At 43.5% G+C, this 16,169-nt stretch overlaps 1 protein-coding gene across 3 annotated transcripts in view; it reads right to left on the bottom strand.

The window, feature by feature from the left end:
- The window catches only part of LOC137524987 (bile salt export pump-like), a 146,969-nt gene that overhangs the window by 114,859 nt on the left and 15,941 nt on the right, over positions 1–16,169 (bottom strand). The gene's annotated exons all lie outside the window — the stretch shown is intronic.

Genomic DNA, 16,169 nt, shown 5'->3' with positions numbered 1-16,169 from the left:
CAAATAAAGTGTCCCGCTTTTATCCATAGTAGCATGTATTATTTTAAAACTATAATGGCTGAAAACTGAGAAATGAATTTTTAAATTTTTTACATATTATTACTGTTAAAATGCATTTAGAGTAAAAGAATTCTTAGCATAATGTACCATCCAGAAAGCCTAATGGGTGGCGGAAGAAACAAGGTATAGATCATTTTGTTGTGATAAGAAGTGATAAAGTTATTGTGGAATGAATGGGAGGTCCATAAGGTGAAAAATACCCGCAGGCTGAAATGGTTAATAATTGGTAAAAAGGAAGAATACATTTAGAGTAGTATAAGGAATGCGTAAAAGCACCATCAGAATTGTACTGTTTTTAGTGACCTTGTTGGTGAAATTCTATTTTAAAATATACATTAGGAAGGGAAAAGAATTCTCTGCAAAGTTAAATCCAATTTTTACATTGCCACCTAAACAGATGTTTGAGGCTAAGTTCACAGTGGGTCATGCGCAAAAATGGCCTGAACGGTACCCGGGGAACTTCCGTGTTTCGCAATCGCGGCGAACCGGGAAATTTCCGGAAGTTTGGTTCGCCCCCATAGTGCATCATGAGGGTCAACTTGACCCTCTACATCACAGTCAGCAGGCACATTATAGTCAATTAGGCTACACTCCCTCCTGGAGCCCCACCCCCCCCCCCCCCCCTTTATGAAAGGCAGGCAGCGTCAGGCATTGGACTCACTCGTGTGCCTGCAGTAATTAGTGAAGGGATAGCTGCTGCAAACTCTCATAGGGAAAGCTTAAGCTGGCCACTAACGGTCCAATTTCTAGCGAAAAATCGCTTGAGCAATCAGAAATTCTGATCGGATTGGTTGTAAATAATCTCCATTGGTGGACACAATCGATTATGAATGAATAAAAAAATGTCGCCCGAATGAATTTTCGTCGAACGAAAAAATTTGGATTTTCTTGGTGGTCGTGATAGATAGGAAGCAAAGATTGGTTAGTTGATGGTGTAGTGAACGATTTTTCGTCCGATCAGAATTTCTGATCACTCGAACGATTTTTCGCTAGAAATTGGACAGTTAGTGGCCACCTTTAGTAAGCTCTTGTAGGCTTGTTAGCTTGCTCCTGACTGATTGTTATTGCTAAAAAAGCATCCCTCAACAGCTCTTTTGAGAGATAACCTTGTTCTTGTGATCTATTTTTTTTGTGTGTGTGGCCCACTTGCATTATATACAGACCTGTCAGTCAGTGTCACTGTGCCTGTCTGTGTGTGACAGGTGCACATGTAATACCCATCACTGCATATACCTACTACCTGTTGTGTTCACTTCAGTGCACCCACCTACCTACGCGAGCTCACGCAGTGTCACTGTGCCTATCCAGTACCTGTCTGTGTGTGACAGGTGCACATGTAATACCCATCACTGCATATACCTATTACCTGTTGTTCACTTTAGTGCACCCACCTACCTACGTGAGCTTACGCAGTGTGATATACCACTCCATGCATACCTGTTAACTGCACCTGTGTGCTTGACTGCACATTGTATTAGTCAAGTCAGTGCATACCTTTCACTTCATCCCCCCCATATGGACAAAACAAAAGGCAGAGGCAGGCCACCTGGCAGGTCTGTTCAAGGTCGCGCTGTCGTTATTTCGTGTGGCCTGCGACCAAAGTACAGTGTTCAGAAGAAGGCACGTGCCATCAACTCCCAATATTGTCAGGACGTAGTTGACTATTTAACACAGAACACCCCATCTTTCTCAGCTTCTGCACGGAAGCCAGTGGTGCTCATCCGGATTTCGGATATCCGGGTAACCCGGATATCCGAACTTTTTTCAGCTATCCGATTCGGATTCGGATTCTGGAATTCTGTAGAAATCCGGATAGCTATCTGTGAATATTTGGCCGCATAACGCGGATATCCGTGGATATTGCGGATATCCTGATCCGAAATACTGTAACTAAGGAGATGACGTCCTGGAGCCAATCAGAGGGCTCCCAGCAGAAGCCCTAGCAACCAATCACAGAGGGGAACCCTGGCCAGCCCCACCTCACCTCATTGAGCCTATCAGAGGGCTCTCAGCCTAAGCCCTGGCACCCAATCACAGAAAGGCTGCCATGATGAGATATATCATTCCTTGCTTGTGAATGCTCACTGAGAGACATGCTCCAGTGCTGCTGGCCTAGCAAGTGTTTACACAGTGATAAACCAACTAAAGCTGTTCAGTGATTAACCCCTTCACTATCACTACACTATTGTTAAATTGTTAATTAGCTTGATTTAATTGTGTGACAGACAGTCAGAGTGTGTACTTCAGTGCTGCTGGCCTAGCAGCAAGTACTTACAGTGATAATTCTAAAACTGTTCAGTGATTAACCCCTTCACTATCACTACACTATTGTTGTATTGTTAATTAGCTTGATTTCATTGTGTGACAGTCAGAGTGTGTGCTCAGGGCTGCTGCAGCTGCTATGTGTCTGTGTGTGTGCTGTGCACAGACCAGGCCAGCTGCTGCCTGCTGGCCAGCTATTAGCCTTAGCTAGCTACCATTTAGGTTAGGTTAGGGATCAGAGAATAGGAGGATTACTGTGTTATTGTGTAGTGAGTACTGTAGTACTGCATTCAGCGCTAGCTAGTAGTTGTTAGAGTAGTAGTACTACTGTAATAGCTTTCTACAGAACTGCTGTGCTGTGCTGTGAGCAGTGCCAGGGTGACAGTTAGTGTGCACTAGTGTTTTCTCCTCTGCCGTCTGACTGTCACTCGGCACGTGTCACGTGGCTCTTGGCACGTGTCACGTGGCACTTGGACACGTCCAACATGCTCCTGGCACACGTTACACCTGCTGCTGCTGCATTGCCCTGCTCCTGTTGCCTTTGCTGCTCCCACCGCCAGAGTGCCACAGGCCACTGCTGCTGTGCTGATACCACCTATGTTCAACCCTTAACACAATTGCTGCATAATTTTTTGGAGGTGTCTGGGCTGAAAACTGTCATGTCCCAGTTGTGCGGTTGGACTTTGGACACAATGTGGGCTGCACCACTGCTGTCTGGAACCTAGGCCTGATGTTAATTGACAGTACTTTTTTTTTTTTTTGGGGGGGGGGGGGGGGGATTTTAAGTCCCTACATCATCAATTAGTGTTTCCCATTAAAAAATAATGATGATACATGCCTCAATTACCCTAAAAACCCTTTTTAAAGCAATTTAAAGTCCACTTCCGTTTTTTCTATTCGGATATCCGAATCCGCCCGGATAGCCCAGATAATGCGTTTGGATAGCCACATGAACACGGATATCTGAAAGTTCGGATTCGGATATCCGATCCGGATCCGGATATCTGGGTATCCGGATCTGGATCAATTCAGATTTTGAAAAGGGGTATCCGAGCACCCCTAACGGAAGCGTGACATATCTTCCTCCTCCTGCTCTTATTCTGGCACTCCACTTAACACTCAGTCGGCCACCACCACCAAAGTGCCATCACCCCAGGGCTCAGCAGTGTGGACATTTTTTTGTGTGTCTGCCTCAGATGAGAGCAATGCCATCTGTACTCTCTGCCACCGAAAATTGAGCCGTGGAAAGACCAAGCCCCGCGTAGGGACAACTACCCGATGAAGGCACATGATTACAAAGCACAAACTGCAATGGGATGACCACCTGAGGGAAAGCAGCACACAAAAGCAAATTCACACACCGCAGTGGAAGATATGCAATTATTTTTTTAAAAAAGCGATACCCAAACTGTATCGTGATGTTGAAAGGCAAGTGGTGTCATCTCTGGCACACAGCTTTGGGTCAAGGGATCATCTGACCACGTGGTCTGCAAAGCACGGTCAAGCCTGCCTGAAGACTAAGTCAGTCCTCACACACAGCATCTCTGCCTGCACGCCGTGTGACTGCCTGCCCCAAGATTAAGTCGCTCCCCACACAGCATCTCTGCCTGCAGGCCGCTTGACTGCCTTCCCCGCCACCACCAACAGTGTCCAGGACTCCAGGCGGATTCCTGAATTTTTAAGGCCGCTGCTAGTAGCGGCCACTATAATGATTTTTCTGGTGCATGTACATGCCTGCCTAATTTTTCTGGCTGCACTGCGGCTGCAACAACAAAACAAAAGACATGTACATGTGCCAATTCCCCAACGTGATCATTACCTTGTCGCGGTGAAGGGGCTTGCGTATCACAATGAAGCAATGACCGCCGGCTATATGAGTGTCTGGGGGGGGGGGGGGGGCACACCCAAGATAATAAGGTCGTTGCTTCATTGTGGACAGACCAAATTTGATCAGCTGGGCAGTCACTGTTCTGTCATTCAGCTACCTCAGCCTGGCAACCATATGGGTTTGAAAACCGCCACGGCCTGCACTCTGGCCATGGTGCGCACCAGTCCAGCATGGCCGTCACTACACAAACAGCTGTTTGCGGTGCGTTACACAGTGAGTTTGGTGTGTCAGTGTGAAGCAGTACTCTAATTACACTTCTTGATTGATGTATACACATGCAAGATGTTTTAAAGCACTTTAGACCTGCAATTTAGCATTCAATGTGATTTCGGCCCTTAAAACGCTGCTTTGCGTCAAATCCAGATTTTACCCCGGGACTTTTGGTGTCTATCCCACTCCACCATGCCCCCCTCTAGGTGTTTGACCCCTTGAATCATATTTTCCATCACTTTTGTGGCCAGCATAAATTTTTCTACTTTTCCAAGTTTGCCTCCCATTGAAGTCTATTGCGGTTCGAGAAAATTTGCGAGAACCGAACTTTTGCGGGAGGTTCGCGAACCTAAAATCGGAGGTTTGGGCCATCTCTACGCAGAATAACGCAGTGCAATGAAAAATCAATTCCTCGTTCACAGTGCACACGTTGCATCGGTGTCTAACTCTGCACGTTAAGTGAAAGTACTGCATGCAGTGCGTGAAACACGTTATGAGCTGCGTTAGACTGTTTGCACATGCTCAGTAATGACATGGAAGCATACTTTTCATTGCCTGTATTTTCTACTGTATCTGCTGTATGCGATGGTAATGCTACGTTGCGACTTTTTTGGCGCCTTGTATTGTAACTTTGCGTTATGACTTTAAAGTTGCATCAAAAACGCAACATCCCAATGTGAATCTAGCCTCACTGTAAAATTATTCCCCTTTTCTCATTTTGGTGATAATCATAAATAAACAAGTACACTTTCTGTGAGAAGCAGACTATGGCCAAAATTCGCTATGCTCATATCCTGTTTTTAATAACAATTCTGTGCATTTAGTATTTACTAAGCAATTTACCCCAGGCAAACCTTAAAATAAGGATTCTGTCCTTAAGTTAAGGAGTGATTTCTAAAGTTATGGCTTAAATCCTTAAAGGATACCCGAACTGAAATTTGACATAATGAGATAGACATGTGTATGTACAGTGCCTAGCGCACAAATAACCATGCTGTGTTCCTTTTTTCTTTCTCTGCCTGATAGAGTTAAATATCAGGTATGTAAGTGGCTGACTCAGTCCTGACTCAGACAGGAAGTGACTACAGTGTGAACCTCACTGATAAGAAATTCCCCTTTTTTACCTCTTTCTTGCTCTCAGAAGCCATTTTCTGCTAGGAAAGTGTTTTATATTTGGAATTTCTTATCAGTGAGGGTCACACTGTAGTCACTTCCTGTCTGAGTCAGGACTGAGTCAGCCACTTGCATACCTTATATTTAACTCTTTCAGGCAGAGAAAGAAAAAAAGGAACACAGCATAGTTATTTGTGTGCTAGGCACTGTACATACACATGTCTATCTCATTATGTCACATTTCAGTTCGGGTATCCTTTAAAGGATACCTCAGCCCATAAAATTAATCCAAAACTTTACACTGTAGGATGTGGTAACACTCAACTTAATGACAGCTCAGACCATTCCTTGCACACTTTACAGTTATTATCACTTGCATTCCTCTCAGTGAATTAATATACTGGGCTATGTGCAATTCACTTTTTCACCTGACTTTTCTCCCAGGAGATAATTTTTCATCTTCAATTTAAAATAACTTTTTGGCACTTTTTAACTAAAAAAAGTACCAACAAGTAGGTGAAATAGTTCTATCAAAATAATTTTGAGTATTTTCTTGCTTTCTGGTGGATTAAAAGGCATTTTATTGACAAGTTTAAAATTATCACCTAGGAGAAAACTGAGGTGAAAAAGTGAATTGCATATGGCTCCAGATGTTATATTAAAGGATACCTTATACCATAAAAGAAATCCAAAATGGGGTAGCAGGCATGTGTGGTGAGCTCTCCTCATGCCCACCGCTCCCCCCCCCCCCCCCCCCGTTTTCCTCCGTCACCCTCTGTTTTTGTATACCGACCCTCCAAAGCTACTTCCTGGTCAGAAGGGTTGGAGAAGACTGTGCAGGCACTGCCCAGCAATGCTCATCCCTGAACACGCGCTCGTACACACAAACTCACAGAAACACACAGAGACCCAGCCACACACACGCAGCCACAGCCTCTCTCTCTCCTTCCCTGGCTGCCCTACACAGGCTAGCTGTAATTGTTCTTGCAGCAGGAGGGTTGGAGCTACATCATGCCTGCGTGTACTCCTCCCTTCCCTATCTACTGCATGTGAGAATAACTACAGAGGGGATAACTTAAAGGGAACCTGTACAGAGTAAAATTATTTTAAATAAACACACGAGGTAACTTCAAATGAACATTAAATAGTTACCTTGCCATCAGTTCCTCTCAGAAGCTCACAATTTTCTTCTGACAATGATCCCTTCCAGTTCTGAGAACATTTTGTCAGAACTGAAATATATCAGTTGCTGTCAGTTATATATCAGTTGCTGTCAGTTATAGCTGAGTGGACAACTGATGTGCCCGGTAATGTCCATGTTTCCCTATGGCTCAAGTGGACGATGTTACAGTTTAACAGTGTGCTGACCAGAAAACTATTATGGGGTAATGGTCATTTTCAAAATGGAGGACGGAGAGTTCCCTTGATCACAGTGGACAAACAGGACACGGGAGAGGAGAAAGAGATTGAGGAGTAGACTACACGGGAGGTAAGTATGACTTGTGTATGCTTATTTTGACTTTTAATTTTCAGTTCAGGTTTTCTTTAAGGACTAGAGTGATAAGACAACATTCTCACTGTGAAAGCGTATCACTACATGTTAATAAGGCAAGTTTCTTTAGAGAATCAAAACTAAAAATTGATCCGTGGGGATAAGTTTTCACCAGCTTTATTTCCTTAGTATGATCTTACTATTGTAGTATTGTAGCCCTTTGCTTGCGCTAATCAAAGATAAGTTTTCGCCTTGTCCTGAGTTTGCTTATATTGAAAGGTAGAGGTAGGGAACTCAGTCTCTGGCCTGAAATCAACAGGTAGACTGGGATGTGCCTCTGAGATCTGCTATCAGAGGAGAGGGGTGGGTGTGTTAGTTAGGGTAAGGCCTCTGGGTGGCCTGGGGGGGGGGGGGGGGGGAATAGGTATCCTACACTGTAAGTATTTGGTGTAACCTGTGTGTGTGTGATCGGACCTGATTACCATATGGTTTCTTATCCATCCTTAGGTTGAGGTGGAAAGAGCTAGTTTCCAATCAAAAGACCATTCATGCCGCCACAGGGCTTGATCACATCTTGCTCTTCCTAGCCGTTCCATTTTTAGGTTGTAATCGACTAAATTGGTGGTTTGTGTCATGGTGGGGATATCTGGTTGGCGCCAGTTAGAGATTAGTAGGTGTTTGGCTGCGCAAATGATATGTGTGATGCCCAGTCTTAGCTTCTGGGGAAATTGCTCTATATTCAGAAGGAATAGGGCTAACTTTGGATCAGGGGGGGTATGCGTTTTGGTTAATTTAGCAATTAGTTTAAATATCTTTGTCCAATATGGGACTACTTTGGGGCATTCCCATAGGAGGTGTAGTATGGATCCTGTATGGGTGCAACCTCTCCAACATTCAGGTGAGTTTTGAGGAGCTATTTTGGCCATGATTCGTGGAGTGAGGTACCATTTATATAGCACCTTTTTATATGTTTCTGTGTGGCTAATGCATTTGGAGTTTTTTTTCAAATGAAAAAGTGCTTTTTTAATGTCTGTGGGTTCAATTTTAGTTTGGAGATCTCCAGGGGCGTAGCTAAGGAGCTGTGGGCCCCGATGCAAGTTTTACAATGGGGCCCCCTAAGCACTCTATACATAACAATTGATACAGCGCACCAAAACCTGCCAATGGCAACTACAGTATCAGAGGTGCAAGAAGGGGATGGGGAGCAGTTTGTTAATGATTACCACTATTCAAAGCATCTATAGAAGTGATTATTATGAGCACAGGACCAATAGAAAGCTAATACCATAGTTAAGGGAGGGCCCTTCGGGGCCCCTCTTGCCCAAGGGCCCCGATGCGGTCGCTACCTCTGCACCCCCTATTGCTACGCCCCTGGAGATCTCTTTCCCATATTTTAATATGTTTCTGGAATGCTGGAGAGGCGTTATTGTTCATGTACGCATACCAGAAGGAGATTCCCCCCTTGGGGGGGAGCTTAGGAGTGGTGAGGAAGTCCCAAATATCTTGGGGGATAGTTTCAGTATTTAATTTATGAGAGTCTAGTAGATGTTTGATTTTGTAGATAAGTGTATAATTCACTAGCAGGGAGTTTGTACTTCCATTTTAAAAATTCGAAGGTGTGGATGCCCTTCTCTGTGAGTAAGTCCCTTAAGTGTGAAATACCTGCTTGAATCCAATTGTTCAAGCATATATTAGGAATCGTCAGTTTAAGTGCTGAGAGAGGTAGGTCTGTCAAGGGAAATGGCTTGGGTTTGTTTTTGGGCATTCTTTTAACATATTCCCATGAGTGTATTGTCTGTTGTAATATCGGATGTGGTTTAATATGTATAGGTAATCCTAACCAGGATAATTGTATCAGGCTTTTGAGGTCTCCTGTGTTGACTGTGTTTTCTATGTTGACCCAATACTTTTCTGGGGTATTATGCCACCAGAATTGGGACATGTCTAAAATGGCCGCTCGGTGATAAAATATGGGATTGGGTAACCCAAATCCTCCTTCTGAGGTGTTGGCTGTCAAAATTTGGAACGAAAGTCTATGTTTTTTCCCTTTCCAGAGGTATTGGTTGACTAGCAGGTTTAATTCTTTAAAGAACTTTGCTGGTAGGGGGATGGGGAGAGTTCTAAAGTAATACAGGATTTTGGGAAAGATTGCCATTTTATAGGCTGTGACTCTCCCTGATATTGAGAGTTCCATGGGGGCTAGGCGAGTTAGTTCCTTTTTAATTTCTTTTAGTAGGGGGAGAAAGTTCACTTTATATAATTCTTCTGGGGTGGGAGGGATTTGGATGCCTAGGTATTGAATACTTTTTTTTGCCCAAGGGTATGGAAATTTGTTTGTAATTTTGTTCGCTAGTACTTTGGGAATGTTAATCCCTAAAAGGGAGGATTTAGTTTCATTTATTTTGTATAGGGAGACTTTTGAGAATTCTTTTATGGTGTCCGTAATGTGTTCTAAGGAGGATAGGGGGTTTGAAACTGATGATAAAACGTCATCTGCGAAGAGACTAATCTTCGGGGATAAAGTCCCTACTTGTACTCCTTCAATGTTTGGGTTCGATCTTATGGCTTCTGCTAGGGTTTCCATGCTTAAAATGAAGATTAAGGGGGAAAGGGGGCAGCCCTGCCTTGTTCCGTTTGTAATGGGGAATTGTTTCGATAGAAAGCCTGAGACATTAACTGAGGCGGAAGGGGTTTTATAAAGGGCCATGACTGCTTGGTGAAACGAGCCTTGTATTCCAAATTTCGTTAAGACTTCGCTCAGAATTTCCCAATGGACTCTATCAAAGGCCTTCTCTGCGTCCAAAGCTAGAAGCAGAGAAGGCCTTCCACCAGAGCCCAACGAGTGAAGTATGTTTATGATTCTTCTAGTACCGTCTGCAGCTTGGCGGCCCCCTGTAAAACCTACCTGGTCTAGTGCGATAACCTGAGGCAAAATGTGAAACAGTCTGTTGGCTAATATTTTGGAGTACAATTTGAGGTCACAGTTCAATAGTGATATGGGGCGGAAGTTGGAGGGGCTAGTGTGGTCCTTCCCAGGTTTTGGGATTACTGTGATAATAGCATTTGTGCCTTCCTTAGGTATTAGGCCTGATGTGATAAAGAAATTGAATAGGGATGATAGTTTAGGAGATAAGGTAGGGGCGAATGTTTTGTAATATTCATTTGGGAGCCCATCTGGGCCTGGGGCTTTATTTGCTTTAGATTTTCGGATTGTGTTTAGGACTTCTGAGACTGATATTTCAGCATTGAGGGTGAATTTTTGTTCTTCCGATATGGAGGGCAATTTGATTTTTGATAAAAAGCTCTCTATTAGCGTACTTGTAGGCTGTGGAGTAGTAGAGCTCTCTTTCAGATTATATAAAGCATAGTAAAAGTCACTAAATGCATCTGCTATTTGTTGGGGATTGGTTAGAGTAGCTTTTGTAAATGGGTGGATTAGTTTACGTATCTTTGCTTTAGCTTGTCTATTTTGGATAATTTTTGCTAATAGTGGACTAGCTTTATTACTTTGGTGATATTGGGTCAGCTTGAGTCTAGCTAGTCGGAAGTCATAATCCACCGTCAGTGCCTCTCTTAATTTTTGTCTAAGGGTGAATAAATTTTGGGTGCCGGGTAGGGTGGTATTTTTTTGGTGGGCTAATTCTGCTTTTTTAATGGACGTAAGCAGATTAGTAATCTCCATTTGTTGGGCCTTTTTGGTTTGTGAGGCTAGTTTAATCAAAATGCCTCTTAGGACCGCCTTATGCGCAAACCACGTTGTAGCTTCTCCAACTTCCCTCCCTGAGTTTAGGGAAAAATATTCTGTTATTTGATCAGCGATATATTTCTTATTTTTTTCAGACAGTAGCAATGAAGTGTTTAATCTCCAGGGGGGTCTTGGATTTTTGGGAGCAGATAAGTCAATTTTAATACATACTGGGGCATGGTCTGACCATGTAATGTTGTGAATTTTGGCCTCTGAGATTTTCTGTAGTGTATATCTGTCCGTTAAAAAAAAGTAAATCCTGGAATATGAGTTGTGTACTTGAGAAAAGTACGTGAAGTCTCTTTCATTACCGTTTAAGGCTCTCCAGGGGTCATAAAGGTCCAGTTTTGTTAATACAGTTGCCAATGTAGCTGATGATTTAATTTTGTGGTAGAGTCTATCTTAGGATCATATATCGAATTAAAGTCTCCTCCTATTATTAGACCTGGTGGTTTAGAGTTAACTATCTTTGTTAAAAGTTTCCTGATGAATTTCAGCTGGCCTTGATTCGGGGCATATAAATTCAGCAACGTGTATGGAGTGTTGTTAATCTTGCAGTGTATTAGAATAAATCGGCCTTGGGAGTCTTTTTCTGTGAGGGAGATTTGGACATCTAGGTCTTTGTGGAATGCTATCATCACTCCGCATTTCTTTTCCCATTGTTGCTGCAAAATATCTGTGGGTAATTGGAATTGTGGCAAGGGGGCGCCTTGCCTTCTTGGAAATGGGTTTCCTGGATAAAGAGAATGTCTGAATGCAACCGTAGTGCCTCTTTCCATAGGGAGTGTCTCTTGACCGCAGTGTTAAGACCTTTAGTATTCAGCGAAGTGCATATTAGCATTTTTTAAAAGGTGGGTGATAGTGTCCGTAATTACCTTTCACACATTCACCGGTTCGGTAGCTTAGAGGTGTTTTTTTATTCAGGCCGTGTAGGAGGGGAAATGGGGATAGGGGAAGAGGCAGATCTGGATTGGGAATATCTATAACTAGCTCAAGGCTTAAGAGAATAACCAAACTTATTAAAACGTTAATAGGTGTGTTTAGCTGCGTAGGGCTGCTCTGAAAAACTCCTTGTGGGGGAACAGGGTGAGACTCCTCTATTCTTTTGAGAGAAATCCTCATTTGTTAGCTCTGGTTGGTTTGGGGTGATTCCGTGGTTCCCCTCAGGATACCGTTTGCCAATCCTGCCTGACTTTAGCAGATGATGAAGATCTCTTAGGGTTAGGAGCCGGTTCTGCTGTCTTCATGTTCCAGGAGGAAAGCAGTTTGGTGCCATCTGCTATGCTTGTTATGGTGAAAATCTTGCCTGCTTTCTGGATTATTAGCTTGGTGGGGAACCCCCATCGATAGGGTATATTATGGTCTCGTAGCGCCTTGGTGACAGGCAGCAGAGATTTTCTCTTATTCAGTGTGGCCTGAGAAAGGTCGGAGAAGAGTGTTATATTTTTGTAAGGATCTGGAAGGTTTCCCTGCTCTTTGAGGTAGTTTAGGAGGGACTCCTTAGTGGGGTAAAATAGAAATTTGCAGATAACGTCTCTAGGGATGTTGTCTGGCAGAAAGTAAGGTTTGGGCAGTCTGTGGATTCTCTCAATAGCTAGGTCTAGCTCTGTTAGCTGTGGCAGAGCTGTGTGTATGAGTTTTTGTACATACTGTTTCAGCTGAGGCTGTTGAATTGCTTTATCAATTCCTCTAAATTTTAAATTGGATCTTCTATTCCTGTCTTCTAAATCCGCTGCCTTCATTTTAAGCCAAGCGATATCAGTGTTATTCTCCTCCATGTAGTCTACAGTCTTATTGTGCTCTGAGGTTAGCAGAGTCACGCTCTCTTCCACTGTGGAGACTCTGTCTCCTAAAGTGTTAATGGATTGCTGAAGGTGGCCCGTGACTGCAGCGAAATCAGCAGAGAGAGATTGTTTTAGGGAAAGAATCAAGTCTTTCATGTAGGCTTGGGTTACTCCCTGATCGTTTGTGGGAAATGATTCCAGGGATCCCCCTAGTGTGGCCAGTGATTGGGGTGGGACAGCTGCGGCTGCGGTCGTGGGAGAAGTAGCCCTAGATCCTACCTGGTCCTCTTGCGGAGAGAGCCTGAGTTTGGACTTCACTGGGCTTCTGGAATCCGGAGAAGCTGTGCCCGGAGAAGAGTCTCCAGTCTCTGGTGTGTGCGGCTGGGTAGGATTAGAGGTATCTGCCGGACTGCCCTCTAGTGCTGTTGTCATGCGCGCGCCGGAGCGGGAGCCGGCGCCATCTTTGTTTGCAGACCTAGCTTGTGCTCCGGCAAACATCTCTGGGATTCTCTGCGGCTTTGAGGTGGATTTCTTCCGCTTGTTGGTGGCCTCCATCTCCATTAGTTCCTCCATGTTTTGAGGTATTTTGGGTGCGGATTGGTCTGCTTAAAAGTCGCTTAGGGCCGGGGGGTTTACGGAGCTCTGGGTTCAGACGTCCTGCGTGATCTTCCGGCGGACACGCCCCCCCCCCCCCGGCAGGTTATCTTGCTTCATTTGACAGCAGGGGCAGATTTACCATAAGCCACTGTAGGCACTTGCCTAAAGGCGCATGATGATGGAAAGGTGGCTCCCTCCCCTCCCGGAGTGTGTCCCTCTCTCCTTCCCTATGCAGAGTCTTCATAGATTACTCACCCTGCACTCAGCATTCTACTGACACGATCTCCCTTCACTCAGGGGCGCCTCTATCTACTTAATACTGAGGTAGCGAGGGATGTAAGGGAGAAGTGACAGCTGGGCCAGCCAGCACACTTATGGTTCGGTGGGAGTTTGTAGGTTCATGAAGGGTGAAGTCTATGGTGCCAGGACATCTGTGCCTATAGGCTCCAGTGAGGTAAATCCAGGCCTGTTTGACAGCAGCATGTGAGCTTGTAAATGACACATTGCAATGCAAACACAGAATTAATCTATACATAACCTTAAGTCAGTAATGTGCTCAGCCCCCTCCTCCCTCTTCCACCTCCCAAAATAATCCATTAAACAATCAAACAAACTGGCATCCACTGTGTGCATTTGGTATTGGAAACAGCCAAGGTTGAGAAAAGATGTTGAAAAACAACTCTCAAAAGTTCAGCTACATTGTTATACTGGCACGAATTACTGGCCTGAAGAAGAGTCCATGAAACAAGTCACCACTGTTTGCCATTGTCTGAATAAACTTAAATGTATTATACGTGGTATCATCTTTTGAGGTAAGCCTCTTCTGAATTTTTCTATTTTATTGTGTTTAGTTTAGTTTATCTCAACCTGGATGCCTCTTTCCCCCACTACATTTCTCACCCTCAGCCGGAAGGGACTGATCCCCAGGCCCTTTTGGCTTCGCTGGTATCCTCACTTTTTCTAAGAGAGCAACCACACAAGAAGACCTCAGGATCAATTGAGTGGAGACGGGTTCAAAATCTCTACTTGCCTTACTGCTTGGATGCTCACATAGCAGCCTCACTTTTAGAGTACCATTCAATCTCTTGAATTTCCTAGACTCAAGCATTTATTGTACCATTTGGACTTCCTTTGTCTCTGTGTTTTGTTGGAGTTTTTTTTAAGGTGCCATGTAATCTTATTCCCCACCTGTGTGTGTACATCTGGTGTTCTGTGGGACTGTGAGGAAACACCGGACAAGACCAAGAAGTCTGTTCTTTTTTTTTTATTTATAACAATTTTAACAATGCAAATCCAAGATGTCGGTTCATCGTTATTGTCAAGTAAACACCTGATCTGGAACAAACATGCAGGACAAGAGTACTGCCTTTTCAGACTTTCCTGCCAGCGTGCTCTTTCCAAGCATCAGCTGAAAATGAAAGACAGGTCAAATGGCCATACCCTTCCTCCATACCACCGCTCAGTATAAACTGGTGATACAAAAGTAGTCCGCAGCATCACTGTGTAGCATAGAAAATACTAACTTTATTCAAAAACATGGAAGACTAGACTGTAACCAGTACACTACCTAGTTGAACCACAACCAGAAGGTACAATTACAGCACATGACTAAAATCAGCTTACCTTTGTTGGGCTAACAATCACCCCTTAATCGTAGTTGTAAGTCTAGGTTGACACACATCCAGTATTTAAAGTGAAACTTCAGACTAAAAATCTACTCAGCAGCACTGAAAAGGCTTGGGGTTTCTTTAACAGTTTAACAGCATCAGAACTTTGTTTTTCTTACCAAAGCCTCATTTTTAGCTACACAGAAGCTAAGCTCCGCCCCATCAAAGAAAACTCCCTGAGTATTTTTTCCCTGATGCTGTGCAAAGCATGATGGGATTTCTGATGTTGTTGTTCTAATTTCCTAGCAACTGGGAGGGGTGATCAGGACACTTGGAACTGTGTCTCATGCTCCCTGTCACCTTCTTTCAACCAAAGATGGCTGCCCTCGTGAAATCACAAACATTTGCCTGTTCTTTAAAAACAGTGTGGGTAAGAGATTATATTACCTATCTATTTTATTTAACATAACTAATGTAACCTAATGACAGTATGTTTGTTTAGGCTGAAGTTTCTTTTTAAGTGCAAAAATACAATCCCTTCACATCAAGGGTGTGTAACCCTTAAAGGGGACTTGCTCAAAAAAACAAAAATAACCATTAGAAAGGACTACAAAAAACGGGATTGGCTATGAATAAGGGCAATGGGAAACAATCTATCAGTCCTCAAGGTCAACACTTAGGAAACCCAGGTAACCCAAAAATGTGAGTTTTAGCTCCCCGGACAATTCGAGTTCAGAATCTGACACTTCAGAATTGTCTGAGAGCAGTAGGAGTCCTGTTCTGCCAATGTTCTCCATTCCAATCTCTGTGTCGGGTACTGCATGAGACAGTTGGATTCATCACAGATCATCCCCTCTAATTACAAAGTGCAGAAAAAAATGGCAAATCACATAAGAAGAACAGGGTCAAAAGAAACCCAGCAGAGGGGCAAGATGTAAACACATACTGTAAATTACATAAAATTAAAAAGACAAACCAAACCTTTCAAAAATGTGAATCTTTCATATCGTATTCTCACTCCAGACAAGATCAGGGATCTCTCTCAGATTCTGTTGTATGCCCTATTGTCTCATTTTAATTTGCTCTGCACCATTCTGGATACAAATACATTTGTTAGAAATGTAATGGTGAGGAAATATTTCATGAATGATGAGGAGGACATCCCCAATACCCCATTAGAACAATGTCCTTCATTTTCAGGAGATCCAGAGTTTGCTCACACTCCAGGATTTCTTTTATATGGGTCAAACTAAAGTTAGTACAGCTCGTGTTGCTCCCATTCAAATACCCAACCCTGATTTTTACTCTGGTAATGTTAGAACCCCTGCAGTAAATAGAAAAGGGAGCTCTGACAAACCATCTGCACCACAAAATGGGTATGAAAAGTAACACATTTTATTCAAATGGAATC

This window comes from Hyperolius riggenbachi, chromosome 7, assembly GCF_040937935.1.
Source record: "Hyperolius riggenbachi isolate aHypRig1 chromosome 7, aHypRig1.pri, whole genome shotgun sequence".
Classification (NCBI taxonomy): Eukaryota; Metazoa; Chordata; class Amphibia; order Anura; family Hyperoliidae; genus Hyperolius; species Hyperolius riggenbachi.
This window is presented reverse-complemented; position numbering and strand designations above follow the sequence as displayed.